The 15,017-nt window shown below is 42.9% G+C and overlaps 1 protein-coding gene across 1 annotated transcript in view; it reads right to left on the minus strand.

Annotated features, from left to right (window-relative positions):
• LOC139061254 (glycine receptor subunit alpha-3-like) overlaps positions 1-14,795 on the minus strand; it is a 293,459-nt gene extending 278,664 nt beyond the window's left edge. The window contains exon 1 of the mRNA XM_070540968.1: positions 14,771-14,795. The gene's annotated coding sequence lies outside the window, so the exon portion shown is untranslated. The remainder of the gene's footprint in view (positions 1-14,770) is intronic.
• Positions 14,796-15,017: the final 222 nt, after the last annotated feature.

The following is a 15,017-nucleotide window of genomic DNA, read 5'->3' on the forward strand; positions in this document are numbered from 1 at the left end:
GTGATGTTTTAAAGGCAATTCAGAGATATCTTATAAATCATCATTTGGAAGTGTTAGTTTCAAGAACGTTTTAGTGATATCTGTGCGCATCCAAAAGATCATCACGTGGAGTCTTCGCGTAAGGTGTTTGGCGCCCTTCTTGAAATGAGGGCTCGTGTGGTAAAGTGCCAAGAGACGCCTAGAAGACGACAAAGTGGCGTCGAAAACATGACAGCACTTGCACCGCTGCGACTCCATTGGCCACTGCAAGGACTACACTTCGCTGCAAGTGCACTCATGGCGTAAAAAAAAAAATCCAGACAAAAACTACGAAGGAGCAAGAGCCACAACATAGCGCGCCGTGAATCGGCAGCTAACACATGGCCCATGTAGCCTATACGAATGGCAAAGCGGCCACATCGGCAAGACATAGAGAGCTGAGAAGCTGAGAGAGCTGAGAAGCATAGAGAGCTCGAGCGTTGGCTTGAGTCAGATGTAAACGTTCGGGGAGCCAACAGCTGTCGGAGGGACCCGTTCGAGCGCCAACGCTCGACCGATTACCGCACGAGGCGACCTCCTAACGACACGGCTTCCGCGCCCGTCAACCAGCCGACGAACCAGACTCGGCGAGAGCGCGCCGGCCGTCTCCGCTCGTTCCGTTAATCGAGCGCCGCAGCACCAGCCAAACTGTGAATGCGCTGTGAAAGTCGCTATTAAGGCTTTGTACGGACGCTTGGCCTCGCTTGCGCCATGCCCTGCGCCTTTCTACTTGTATTTTGTGTGTGTGAATATATGTTTGTGTGGAGTGATTGTTGCCGTTCCTTTCTTGCTGCCCTCGGAGGCGCCTATGGCTCACAAAATGAAGCCTGCTCCCCGAGCCACATTTTAACATCGGGTTAATATTGAAGAAGTTACACCAGTGCCATTCAAGTATGTTATTTAGGGTAGTGTTTAGTCTAGCGGTAAGAAAACCAGAGGCCAGAACGTAGCAAGTATAGCAGTGCCGTCTGCATATAGGAATGGTTCAGCGTGAGTTAGGAAGGTCATTAATATAGATAAGAAATAGAAGTGGCCCGAGAATCGACCCCTGGGGTAAACCTCTCTGAATGGATAAGTAATCCGATAACGTTGGATTAGTATGAACAGCTTGCTGCCAGTTGCATAAATAATTTTTGACTAGGCTTAGTGCGCGATCACTGATACGGATAGAGTTTAAGTTCATTGAAAATGCTGCAGGGAGCTATGGTGTCAAGGGCTTTGGCGAGATGGATAAATAACGCCCCAACATAGTCACCATTATGGATAGCCTGTTTAATTTTCTTAGTAAAAAATACGAGGGCAAAGTTAGTAGAAAAGCCTTCGTTAGTGAGCTAATTCTCTTCAATAGTTAAGTTCCGATTTGGATTATGAATCGTTGATACTTATGCCGAACATTCAGCCAGTGTTAATGCGCTTAGGATCCTTTTCATTTCTTTAGCAAACGTGATTGACTTGTGCGCAAATAATGCCACTGTTATGGCGCAATGCACGTGAATAAATTGCTACTTAGTACTGAAACTCCATGAAGTTATGCTCCACAGATAAACGTGTCTCAATACTGGCGCACACCGCCTCCAGCGATCCCGCCATTCCCGCAACCACTTCGTCCGAAGGGCCTAGACAGCTTATGAATTGAAAGAAAAATATCACTGATTCTCCTTGGCAAATTCAGCGACAAAAACACACACTTGCTGCCAAAATATATAGCTAAAATGAGTCGGTGGATAGTATATTAGGGGGCATTGCTCGCTAGCATGAACGGGTTCATTACTCTGTCCGCGTCTCAGCTTTGTTGAACGCTCCTTCACAGTTGTGCTTCTGCCATTCCAGCATGTAAGCGCACCGAGCTTTTCTTCTCGTAACATTACACGTTTTTAAACTTTAGTCCTTCACCTTTCCCTAATATCTAAGGGCATATACATGTATAACGCGTTAAGGCATCAGTTTACTATTTCATAGTTTCTGGAAAAAATGCCTGTTTACCGTGCATTAGCGGAAATAGGTGTCTTTTGGTGGCATCGCAACTCATCGGCTTCGCACCTGCACCCAACTTCACTGGCAGCTGCAGCAATATGATTGTATGATTAATTAGTACGATGGTCGTTGTTATCCCGTCGTTAGACACACTGTTATCAACTTCATTTCCATAATAGCACCGCATAATCAAATGTATTTCATTGCAGCGGTAACCCTCCACCAGCCCAATTAAACGCCTAGGGCTTTGCATTATGGCCGTGGCGGCCGCATTTGGATGGGCGCGAAATGAGAAAACACCCGTGGATTTAGATTTAGGTGCCCGTTAAAGAACCGCAGGTGGTCAAAATTAGCGGAGTCCCCCACTACGGCGTGCTTTATAATCAGATCGTGGTGTTGGCATGTAAAATTCTGTATCTTATTTTAAGGGTTTTGCGTTGCTGAGCACCAAGTGGCGAATTCTATTCCCAGCCTGAGTGGCTTCATTGTAGTGGGGAGGAAAAAAACTGCGCAACAACAAAAACAAGAGCGCTGTAAAGTAATGCTATTCAAAAATTTTCTATTCCAATTCTGGAATCGGCTCTCCGCGATTGTTCAAAGACTTTTAATGAAACAACATCCACTTCGTCTGGCTTTCACGCGACGTCACGAAGAGTGCGTAGCTCCCTATCTGATATCACGCGTGCGCACTGATTATGCATGATTGTACCGGGCAAAGGATAAATAGTTATTTCTGATGAGACGCCTTTTCACCATTAGCCCCCGGCTATTGGTCAAAAGTTTTCGGGCTGAACGCACTTCACCTGCCTGTCACGCCACCTCACAAAACGCGAAAGCTCACCGCATCAAGGCTACGTGTACGCGTAAAAGATAGATTAACATGCCGAGCAAAAGTGAATTTTTTTCTTAATAGTCCCAGGCTGCCCCGTTCCGAAAGGAATAAAAGATGGCTGCCGCCGATCGCTCAAGCACTGGCTGCTCGCATCTGACGGAGAGCATACAGTACAATAAAACTTTCTGCGTGGGAGTGTAAAGTTATCCAGCACTTTCGGCACGTTTACGACCTCGCTCTACCAACTCTTCTTTGCTGAGGATCCGCTTTATCATCGTTCTTAACCATCCGTCGCATGCCACCGCGGTTTTCAACCGGCCACCGCAAGCTATGTAAGGGAAGTGGATCAATCGCATACGCCGGTACCACGCTGTTCTTGCGCTTATAAATTTTCAATGCACTGAATCTGCCCCATCGAATGCCTCTACCCTTGAGCGTACTCCTCGCCTATTGTAAGCCAATTAGATAAGACATGCCGCTCAGCCTAGGCGCTTTTATTCGTTTTTAAAGCAACAAAATTGACCACCTATAAACTAGGAGAGCGTTTCATTGGTCTGTTCAGACAACCGTGCGGGTCAAGGCCCCATGCTTGCGTCGGCATTTCCCCAAGTTTGACGTCAGGAGATTGGAACAAAAACACATTAGAATAGTTTTACATTATAGGGCCCGAAATTAAAGCGCGTAGGTACCTAGCATGATATATATATATATATTTATATATATATATATATATATTGTCGGGCCCTTGGGCCCTCTCTGCAGTGCGCACGGGGGAAGTGTTTGAAACGCGCGCCACAACGGCACTCGTCGCATGGAGCATGCGCACCGATCGCGTATCGTAAGAACTCGCGCGGGGACTGCCGGGAAGGCGGCTGCCCGATAAGAAGGCAGCGGAGACGGCACTCAAGGCTTTTTGCGGGGCGCGGGCCTGGGGAGGCGCTGGTGGGTCGTGGCCCGTCTAGGTTTCTTTTACCGAGCATACTGCAGAGCAGGGGGAAAAGCGTCTTTGCATTGTGTCTGCATGAAAGAGTGTTGTTGTTCTTGTTGTTCGCTTTTGGCACTATCTGCGCCCCTGGTTCGGTGCTTGCTTGCTTTCTGCGCTTTATGCATTCTGTTATCGCCCGAAAGATTGTGTTGGTTGACGGTTTGTAGCGGCCGTTCTTTCGTCGCTCCCTTTCGCTTGCATATTTTGTTGCCTGGCTCTTTTGCTGCTTGCCTCTTTGCTTTTGCTGCTCTTTGCTGCTTTGCTTCTTTGCTGCCTATTTCCTTGCCTTGTTGTTTTGCGCTATTGGCCGCAAAGCTGCGGTAATTTTGAGTGTTACATTCTATCGTAAATTAAAGTGGTTTTTGTTCCTTGCGCCTTTGGTCCTTTGTCGTGCTGGTCGCGGCTCGCGGACCCCCTGAGCGAAGGCGAGGGGCCTTCAATATATATATATATATATATATATATATATATATATATATATATATATATATATATATATATATATATATATATATATATATATATATATATACGTATATATTTATGCGCGACGATATAAAGCCAGGTGTCAGTGAAGCCAAGGGCCAAGGAAGGCATCAGGAAAACCAGGTATGGTTAAAATTGAAATATAAAAAAATAATAAAGAAAAGGGAAAGGGCAGTGGACGGCATGACAACTTGTCCCCGGTGTGAACCAAACCCCCAACCTCCGCATTATGCTTGCGCTGCATAATACCATAATATATATATATATATATATATATATATATATATATATATATATATATATATATATATATATATATATATATATATATATATATATATATATATATATGGGAAAATACTTGTGCTTAATAATTGAAAATAACGACACCATAAATTAATGGAACTGAAAGCGCATGAAAAAAGGACTTCCCGCAGGTGGGGAAAGATCCCACAATCTGCGATATTCGCGTGTGATGCTCTACCAATTGAGCTGCCGCGGCGCCGTTTCCCCATCGACTATCTTGGGTAATTATGTCTCCTAGTAGAATTCTGGGACTGTTAGCCAGCGCCACCACTCACACATTTTGACGCCCGATGTTAGACATCCTTTCTGCCGCAGGCGTCAAGAGAACACCATCTTTTTGGGTGAAGGCAACCAGTCAATAAACCCACACATGCTACCTGAAGGCATCAATGTTGCCGGATTCGAGACCCTCGTTATGTGAGAAACGGGAAGAAAGGCGATTAACCGAGGGGCCCTACCTTTATTAGTCATATCATAAGAAGCCAACAAACACTCACATCAGGGACAACATAGGGGAAATTAGTTCTGCTTAACAAATGAAATAAACAAACGATAAATTAATGGAAATGAAAATGGATGAAAAAACAACTTAAGGACATGAGAGCCGCAACGTGGCAAAATCGCTATATACGAACAAGTAGGGTGGGATTCAAAGCAAGGGAAACGACTGCTTCACGCTTCATCAAGATTGATTCGACAGCGCACTAGGCTGACGAAACTACGCATCGGAAATATAAGCTTGAAAAGTCAAATGAGCTGACGGATTGCTACTGCAACAGGCATAAACCTTCATTTTTTGTGTTTTATTGCTGCGTTTATTGTTTTGCTTTTCTTGTGAGTTTAGCTGTACATACTACCGCGGCTACAGCTCATATTCCTGCAACCAGGTGTGGAAAGCGCTGTGATACATTGAAAGCAGCCGTTTGCGTACGAGTGCCTGTTTTGGAAGGTAAACCCTGTGACCGCGTGCGGCTGATTCGAACAGTAATTAACATATACAACATTTAAGATGTAGAGGTAAGTAAATTGCAGTGCCTGGAATTAGTCAGTCGTAAGTATAATTAAACTTTTATGTGTGAAAAGTAAGTTTTTTTCACTTGTACTATACAATGTAGTTTTCACGCAAAAAAAAAATTGCGTCACATCATCTAAGTCGCTGGTTTTATAACGGTATTAGCTCGATTGGTCCCAATTTCACAGCGTCTATTTGAAACACTCTTTGTCCTGCCATTATAGGTAGTAGGGGGCACTCAACTCGAGGCATGAAGGCATAATAACGAATCAAAAGCAGTCGTTACAGAATACATATTGTTCACGCCTGTGACCATCTCTGCGCTAAGAGTGCACCTCACGTTGTTGTTTCGAAGATTACAGAAAAAATTGACCTTTTCTTCGTAGCAACGTGCTCAGAAACATGGAGTTTGAATTTATGACCAACGCTGAGAATAGAAATACCAGTAACATCCACTCAGCTTTTCTAAAAGACGTGCAGAGGAAAAAAATAATAATGAATGCAGGTCTAAGAGAAATGTTGAAATTTGGTTATGCAAACTGATGTCGTGAAGCTGATACTTAAAGGCTATAAATAAAATTGCACCCGTAGAAGCGTCTTATTGTCATCTTATGGTGGAACCCACTACCGGATTAATGCTCTTTTCTTTGTATGAGCTATTCACCAAGAGAGCAGCACAACCCGCAGCCACAATCAGCAAAGGCTGGTGAGGTATGCTTAGAGACATGTTTTTTTTTTAATATAGAGTAAAACGCAGTGCATGTCGGATGCTGGTAGAAATACAGAGACAGCGAAACGTGCAGAATGTTTCGTATATATTTACCTATACCTATATAAGGATATCTCAGGGACTGCAAAGTTCACCAGCGCATGAGATTGAGGGGGTTCACAGGTTTGCAACGCATCGTCTCCCACCTTATCGCCAGAGTGTAGGGCATCCTCGTGCGATCACTCGAGTTAGTGGTAATGTGCGGCCATTTGTCTCGAGCACGTCTTCGATTTCGTCACGCACCCGAGTCTGCATGTGCGGTTTTAGCGATGCACGTGAGCAACAGCCACTCTAGGGACGTTCGCATCGTTCCGCAACCACCAACAAAGAGTGTCGCCGCGTTCCCTATGAGAACTCTGCCTGTATATTTGCCGAACGTTTCCGTCGCATCTTACCGCAAGCGTGGGGCACAGCTGAAATGCTGTGGCATGTAGTGACACTTGGCCACCGACAACGGGTGACATCTGCGCAGACAGACCCGAACGCAGCGAGTTATTTGCAATAGACCCTTTCCGGGTTTCGCAAGTTCGCTTCTCTGCCTTGCAGATTTGCCTAACTAAAGGCGGCATCGGCCATTGTTCAAACGCAGGCGAGGTGCTAATTGTTCATGCAGTGCATAGTCTCGTCACGACAACCATGTCTACATGTCATAATACAAGCAAGGTGTGATTGTACTATGAATACTTGGGTAAGCTGCCTCGCACTTTACCGAGCAATCTTACAGCTCCGGCGTCGCGTTTCTACGCTGCGCTTGAACATACCTTAGACCGTTAAGCTGTGTGTGCAAAAACAGCTCTTAAAGCTCAAGCTCATATGTAATGCAGTGCACAAACTACTCGGAATTCTAAACTTCTAGTCTGGTGCGCTAATGTCTTTTGTTTGCGATTGCCTCGAACGTCTCACTAATCTCACTGGCTGACTACTGTCGGCGCTTCCAATTTGGCACGCATTACATAGTGTGTTTCAAGGTAGCTGCTTATGGCGAGGTAGATTCCGCGCGTCTTGCCCTACGTGATTCTCATTTTTCTCCTACGTTTTTACGCTAGGTAAAAAGGTCTGAATTCTGGGATTTCAGGTTTGCGGTGTAGTGGTTATGCGCGCAGTTTTTTACTCAGTTCCATACATATTACCATAGACATATGAAACGAGGTGCATCTTGAGCAAATATATATTTCTTTGTGAAGACACAGATGAACTTTGTTGTGTTCTTTTCTTGGCAGGGGGGGGGGCGAGTTTCCTCTTACTATAAGGTTAGATTGCTGGCTAGGGCGAACTTTTTAGTCAATTCTGACAGCGAAGCAATGCAATGCCGGTGAGGCCGGCGGTAACAACACCTGGTTTTGTGACTTTTATATTGTTGGCATCATGCGTTCTATTTATTCATTTCGTACCGACCTTGTTATTGCAGGTATTACAGCAGAAAGAGGGTATGATTCATGAAGCAAAACCAAAAGAAATACACTTTACTAGAGCAAAAAAGAAATCATCTTTAGAAATATTCAGAACAATATTGGGCGACAGAGCGTTCCAAACTCTGACTTACTGTACACAAAATGCTGAACGGAGTCGCCTTTCGCCTGAATCTCGCCGATTTTCAACTCATTATTCGGTCTTCTTGAGAATGAGCTTGCCGGCTTAATATGCAGCTCACTGTTGAAGTCGCCTGTAGTGCTGTATGCGCTATGCAAGAAACCTTAATGTAATGTTTTGACGCTGGTCTTCAGACAAACTGGGCTACGCTGTTCTATCATTTTCAAGTTTTTCTGTGAGCTAAGCGGTTTGTGGATACCGACAACCGCTGAAATATTCCTGTATACTTTGCATTGGTGGAATATTTCTCTTAGGAATTTCTTTAGAGCCAGCTCAACTGTCACCTTCTATATCACATCGGTCCAGCGGGTTTATATTCTTAGTGACTTACGAAATTATCCTTTGTTATATTTAAAGTTAAGAGTCGAAAAGACACACAGTTTGCTTTTTTATAATGTAAATATAGATCCTTACCTAAGCTTCATGGACAGAGTTTATACTATTAGGTGAACGTTTTTGGTAATCACTTCTTCAGGCAAACAAACCCCATTTCGTTTATGTTTATAGTCTACACAATTTCAGTGATTCTCCAAAACTATTTTTCTCAACTAATAGCAAAATCGCGAGTTCTCACGATTAGTCAAGGTACCCAGGAATTCATCCATAATTTCGTTGCCTCTATCTGTAGAAGATTGATGGTCATCCCTTTTTGATAATCTTTGCGGAATCCAAACGACCTTTTACATGGTGCGAGACATTTTACAAGTCACGTTGTTAAGATGACAACGCAAAATTACTGAAACCATTAAATCCCTTCTTTTTTACAGTATTCACAACAATTAGAATTCAGGACATTGGCGGACCTCGTAAATGCTCGAAGAAGTGACGCATGAAGAATGCAACACGGAGGAGAAAAAAAGGAGAAATAAAACACATGACTAGAACGCACCCATCAGTCTTGAAAACTACCCAATCAGCACGTTTTGTTTTTCGCAGGTACCACAGGCAGATTATGATTGGTCAAGTTGTTTGTGGAAGTAATGCGCTTGCTCTTTCACTAATATTCATTTTCAAGACTGCAACTGTACAAGCGAATTAGCCCAGTCCTTGACTGGGCACATCAGAGTCCAACTTCTTTGTTAATTTCAGTAGCAGGCATATTATTGTCCAAATGAATACAAGCGCATTATTTGACACCAAGAAGCGACCTCGACGGCCAATAACTTCCTTCGACTTTCCCGAGATTCCTAGGCCAAGGAAACATGTCAGTTTACGCAGTCAGGGCAAGAACCTAATTGCAGTAATTTGAGCGTACAACGGCGGTAAAAGACCGAAAATCTCAATGATCTCGTTAAGTGTCATGCGACCCGAAACCCTTCGCAAAACTGCTCGCAAAACAGGTAAAATTCTTGCGTGGGCTAGTTGGTTGATGCTTGAATGAGTAAAGGCAAGGCGCGAAAGACCAGGACTAAAGAAGAACACAAACGACAGGACCGGCGCAAAATAGGAGTGACGCCATCATGTTCGTGGTGCTCGCAGTCAGCATGGCAATCGGGACCACTGCTTTGCAAGTGAAGGAGTCAATGTCGCATAGGAGATGCGAAACCTCGAGTTGCTGTCTTGAAAAAAAAAATCTACTAAGCGTCTTTCATTAGCATTTCTTACGGCTGCGAAACTGCAGTAGCAGCATGCAAGCCCCTTAGAGTATGCTAGAATTTTATTTGGTGAAATGGGTAGACCCCAGGAGGGCTTGCAACTGGCGAGCTAACAACTGAGCTTGATTATTCAAAGTGTTGAGGGTAATTGGAGCCAGAAAACGCAAATTACTGAAGTGATGAGGAAGAAGAATCAACACTTATGCGAGCCAAAGTAACACAACAGTTACTCCTGCTTTTTTGGCACGAGTTGGTGAAATTAACCTCATTCTGTGATACTCTCGTACGCCGAGTGAAAGAAAAAAAATGTGAAGTAGCAGAAAAAGCTGGAAGATGTCTTTATCGATCATCAGAGAAATTTGTCAATGAAAATGCGTTCACTTACAAGATAATCTGCGAGAAAAGGCAAAAATACAGCGCTGAAAAAAAGGGACAAAACTAACTTAAACATTTGATATCAAAATGCAACTTCTTATCGCGACCGCAGTCATTAAACGACACAGTACGATCGACAAATACAGTTCGGAAAGGCATTTAATTCATTGATTATGGTTAATAAATCAAGAGCATGACGCTGCCCTCGTGGATAGCGCAAGCCATCTAATATGAGCATTCCATTCGGAACGCATGGATAGAGTTTTGTCACATTGACAATCTACATATTTCCTTGACTGCGCACTATAGGGTCTAATACAGAAGTGTCACCTGAAGAGACACAGCCGCATTTAATGCTACTGTGACTTCTAATTCTGCTGAGGCCGTGCAAACGGATGTTTGCGTGCTCGACGTTAACCCGTAGTTCATAGAGACATGATTCTGTGAATATATTACAAAGTAGCAAAATCAATATGACATTGAATGCTAAGGACGTTCTCATCTGCACACAATGTAATCAGCAAATGAGGGCACTTGCCTCATCACATTGTTCTCGATTTGCTGAGGAGATAGGCGTCAATGAAGCCCCATAGTTTTCAGACGAGGGTGATATGATAATACGGATTGTCATTAAATATATCTTGGCAACAAGCGTTGTCTGTCGCCAAGTACCAACAAAATTTTCGACAAATCTCTACAATTCGGGTAGTCGACAAACTGACAAAACCCAATCTTCTCGGGAAAAACGGCGAGAAAAAAGAAAGGACAGACTCTGAGCAATACGAAAATAAATTATTGAAAACTTTTTCTTTCAAAACCCACATGGCTCCTTTGAAAGTGCACAGGGCTCGCTTGCAAGAGACAAAACCACGTTTTTAATTATTCCTTCAGTCTTTAAGCATCCAATCGATTCCCACTCTTTAAGTAAATATAACAAACCTAGCATTTTATTCATTTTGTTTAGATTACTACAGTCTCTCGTATCTCCTTCATTCCCTCTATAATTTTATCTTTTGTTTCTTGGCTTCTAGCATTGTGAAAAGTCTTCCGAAATGTTGCCCAGAAAGATAATTTTTCCCTACGATTCTAGGGGAACAGTTCACCGCCCTTACATTTTATTGATTGTTTTTTCCTGACTCATCCACCACTTGCATTACTGATATATTTTCACCAAAATATGGGCCGTTTATCTATATTAATTTAGAGATCATTTTATGTAGACGAAATTAATACCTAAATATGTTTCGGTGGTAAATCAATAGTGGAACATAACGGTCAATAAATATGGCACGCTGAAATACTGAATATATTTCGTCAATAATATTACGACTGGAGAACTTCAGGAACTTATTATGATTTCTTGTTGATAAGTGACATAAAGAGTGACAGTGGACTTTTGCGACCTTGCAGAATCACAACCCAATTAGCAGTGAAGCTGCTCTGTTCGAGAAGTTTTAATAGAAATTTCATTTGCCTTTAATCATAGGATATACATTAAAACGTTACCCGTAGATGACTGGCCCATAGGAAACCTTGCCCGCCTATAGCAATTTTTAACGCTCGGTAAGTAATTGTTACAACGCCAGTATTTCACCTAAACATATTTTACGTAGCGAGAACATTCAATTTCCAATGTTCTCGAGACACAATTTTTTCCCAAATTACAATAGATGCCAGTGCGGTATCATTTAGAGTTCTCCGAGCGCAGAAGTGTAAATTCTGCGTTGTTCGTAACACAGGGCTGTAACACTCAGTACAACTTTCATACGTGATTTGCGGCTAAGACTGTAATTTGTCTGCAGACTTTAAACTACATCTACACATTACCGTAACCTGTGCTTATTCAAAACAAATATACACAATGTAGCCTTTTCAGTTCACCTATGACACAGGGGAACCTGTGTCATAGGAAGGTGAAGGAGGGTGAAAAAAAGGAGGGGGAAGTAATAATTTTTAACACTTTTAGTGAAGTCAGCAACAGTTATGGTTGGTCGCTTCAAGTTATGTTCAACTTCCTGCAGTTGCCACGATTCTCATGTCCACCAAACGAAGACTTAGTGTAACGCAGTTATTTCGGCACGTTGTAAAGTGGAGTAGGTAACGGTCATAATAAATTTTCAAACACGCGCATAAGGCGTTTTTAAACACAGTCTTAAACGAAGACTCATTTGTTTCCGTGCAGGAATTCGGCACATAACATTTTCCCCATTCTCGCTGAATGTGATCTTCGTGGCATTTGTAGTTCTGCCAGAAAAACAGGCTAAAATATGTGCGGTCGTGAAGAAACTAATAAGGCTCCTCAGCACTTGCATACAAAATTTATTGCAAACGCCGCAATTACTTCACCAACTCTGAACCGAGCTCGTGGGGAAAACATTGCAGAAAGCATGGAAACACCGAAAAACAGCAGGGTCAACGAATGACCCGCTGTGGCTGCTTAGTGGCCACGGCATTGGGCTACTAAGCACGAGGTCTTGTGGTCGAATCAGGGCCACGGCGGCCACATTCGGTGGGGTGACATGCAAGAGGGCCGTGTATTTAGGTTAAGGTGCACGCACATTAAATAACCACAGGTGGTCCAGATTTTCGGTGTCCTCTACTTCGGTATGCCTCATAATCAGACCATGGTTTTGGCACGTAGAACGACACAATTCAATTTTTATTTTTTATTGTTTAAGAATTATTTGTAGTGTTTTTAATTAGGCCAGAAACGTTAACATTTCGCGATACATTCCACATTACATAAATGACACTTTCCGACACGTGCATATGAAGTTCTTTTCAAACTCCTTATGTTATGCTCTTGCACTTATCTGCGCGTACTAATTAGTCGTTGTGGTCTTGTCATTTTTGCTAAGACTGATTTTGGTGCTGGTTATAGTTGTACGAGGGCCGCAGGCTAAATTTTGCAGCGCTTGCAAGTTTCCGTCATATATAGAATCTGGAACAATTGAATACATCCTTTATGGCACAAGCCACAATTAATCAAACACTTTTAATTTTACGTACGCATAAGCCGTAAAAAGCCCCTCATTTTCAACAAATACAAACTAAGTATTACATAGGAATCTCTCGGTTAGTAGGAAACGTAGCGTAAGTTGGCCACATAACCCTTTCGAGCATTTGGCGAATGATGTTTTTGCAAGAGCTGTATTGATGGCATATTCGTTTTCCTGCTAACAAAAACACCGCTCAGCATCGCCTGCATTTTTGCTACATTTGTTCTAGGTAGCACATGTAGTCAGGCGATGCGCAGTGGGCAATATCTTGAGTTGTTCATAAAACCGAACCAAGCACTTCCTAATACATAATTTATAGCTCTGGACACATTTATTTTACACATGTTCACCTCTCTGCATGATGATCATGATGATTTATTGGCAATCGCTTTGGAACGGGGCGCTGACAAATATTCACCTAGCTTGCTTGAGCTAATGAGGCAAACTTTTAGCTCGTAGGGTGGTCCGCATTGCATCAGGCTGTGAAATCTTTAGCACTCTAGGTTCTCCCTGGGAAACAGAGACACATTTAAAGCATTTCATAGAACACCTGTAGAGGGGCCGAAAACGAGGCTTTAGCTATGTTCAAGTAACACCTAATTAAGAAATCAACTAAAAATATTTTTTCTGGTAACCACCCCTAATACTTCGCACATTTCCCTATTCATAAATAAACTCCGCGAGCATGCAGTTATTAACGCGATAGCGTTAAGGAGCCCGTGTTGTCGAAAATCCGGTGTCGGCGTCAGACGTGGTTTCGGCAAAAAGATTTCCGAACCACGCATACCCAGGCCCTTCATATGACGCAAGGAATTTACTGAACTGATTGAATTTCTCAAGCTAAAATACGTGGAAAAATCGTAAACTACGACTGACACACAACGTAATGATGGCTCTCGGATTGTAATTCGACTATCCGCGAAAAGATACGTCTTTTACGCGATAACTCAAAGAAACCTCTTCTCCAGCGTTTCTACAATCCACAGACCGGCCACGCCGAAAGCTATTACCGCGCGCCGGCGCCCGAGTGGGTGTCGTGGGGGCCACGGAGGGGCGTGGGAAGTTCGTTTCAGTACCTCCAGAAATATACATGGTGGTGTTGGTGCCAGTCACTTGACGTAGAAATACATACATACATACATACATACATACATACATACATACATACATACATACATACATACATACATACATACATACATACATACATACATGCATACACACATGCATACATACATGCATGCATGCATGCATACATACATACATACATACATACATACATACATACATACATACATACATACATACATACATACATACATACATACATACATAGATTGTTTCCAGCTGTGAAGTTTTATTTTCTTGAAATGTGTGTCGGAAAGGTAGACGTTTTCTATATAGCTCAATTTGTATCCGTACGTGCCATTGAACTCCCTCTATGTTTTCGTGCTTTATAGCTTTCGACAGAAGAATTCTTATTTCTCCAATTTGTCGTGTTTACGGGCTTGAGGATACTCATTTTTCCATGAATATTTTGGATAAGAGAGCGCAATATTCCTACATTGCTTTTAGGCCACAATATAATAAAAAGAGCGCGCGAGCTCGTTCGTCGCGAAGCCTTATTGAAAAATTAGCTCTTAGCATTTCTATCAGAGTGTCGTGCATAGATGGATTCTTCGTTCAACGGCATGCAACAGGAGTAAACTCCACTAGTGAAAAACAACTGTAAAGGCAAAGTTTCTATGAATGCGTAACGAACGTTGCGGCACCTAACAACGATGCCATATCTCAACACAGAACACAAGAGACGGCGTATTCAGCCTTACCGGTACGCGCGTCTCCATGGTACAGGTGCAACGGCCTACCTTCCTGAATATCCCCATGGAAAAGCGGCCCTGCTCCTTCCAGACAGACCCATTCGTCACAATCAGGCCTGCAAGGAAAATACATTTTTTATCATCCGCTCGTCAAGAATTATTCTACTGTTAGGAAGCTCCACCGAACAAAATTCACGCGCGTCTTTTTATTTTGTTTTGGGCAGTAAGAGTGTAAAGTGCTGAAATATCCTAAAGA

Source organism: Dermacentor albipictus, chromosome 6 (genome assembly GCF_038994185.2).
Source record: "Dermacentor albipictus isolate Rhodes 1998 colony chromosome 6, USDA_Dalb.pri_finalv2, whole genome shotgun sequence".
NCBI lineage: Eukaryota > Metazoa > Arthropoda > Arachnida > Ixodida > Ixodidae > Dermacentor > Dermacentor albipictus.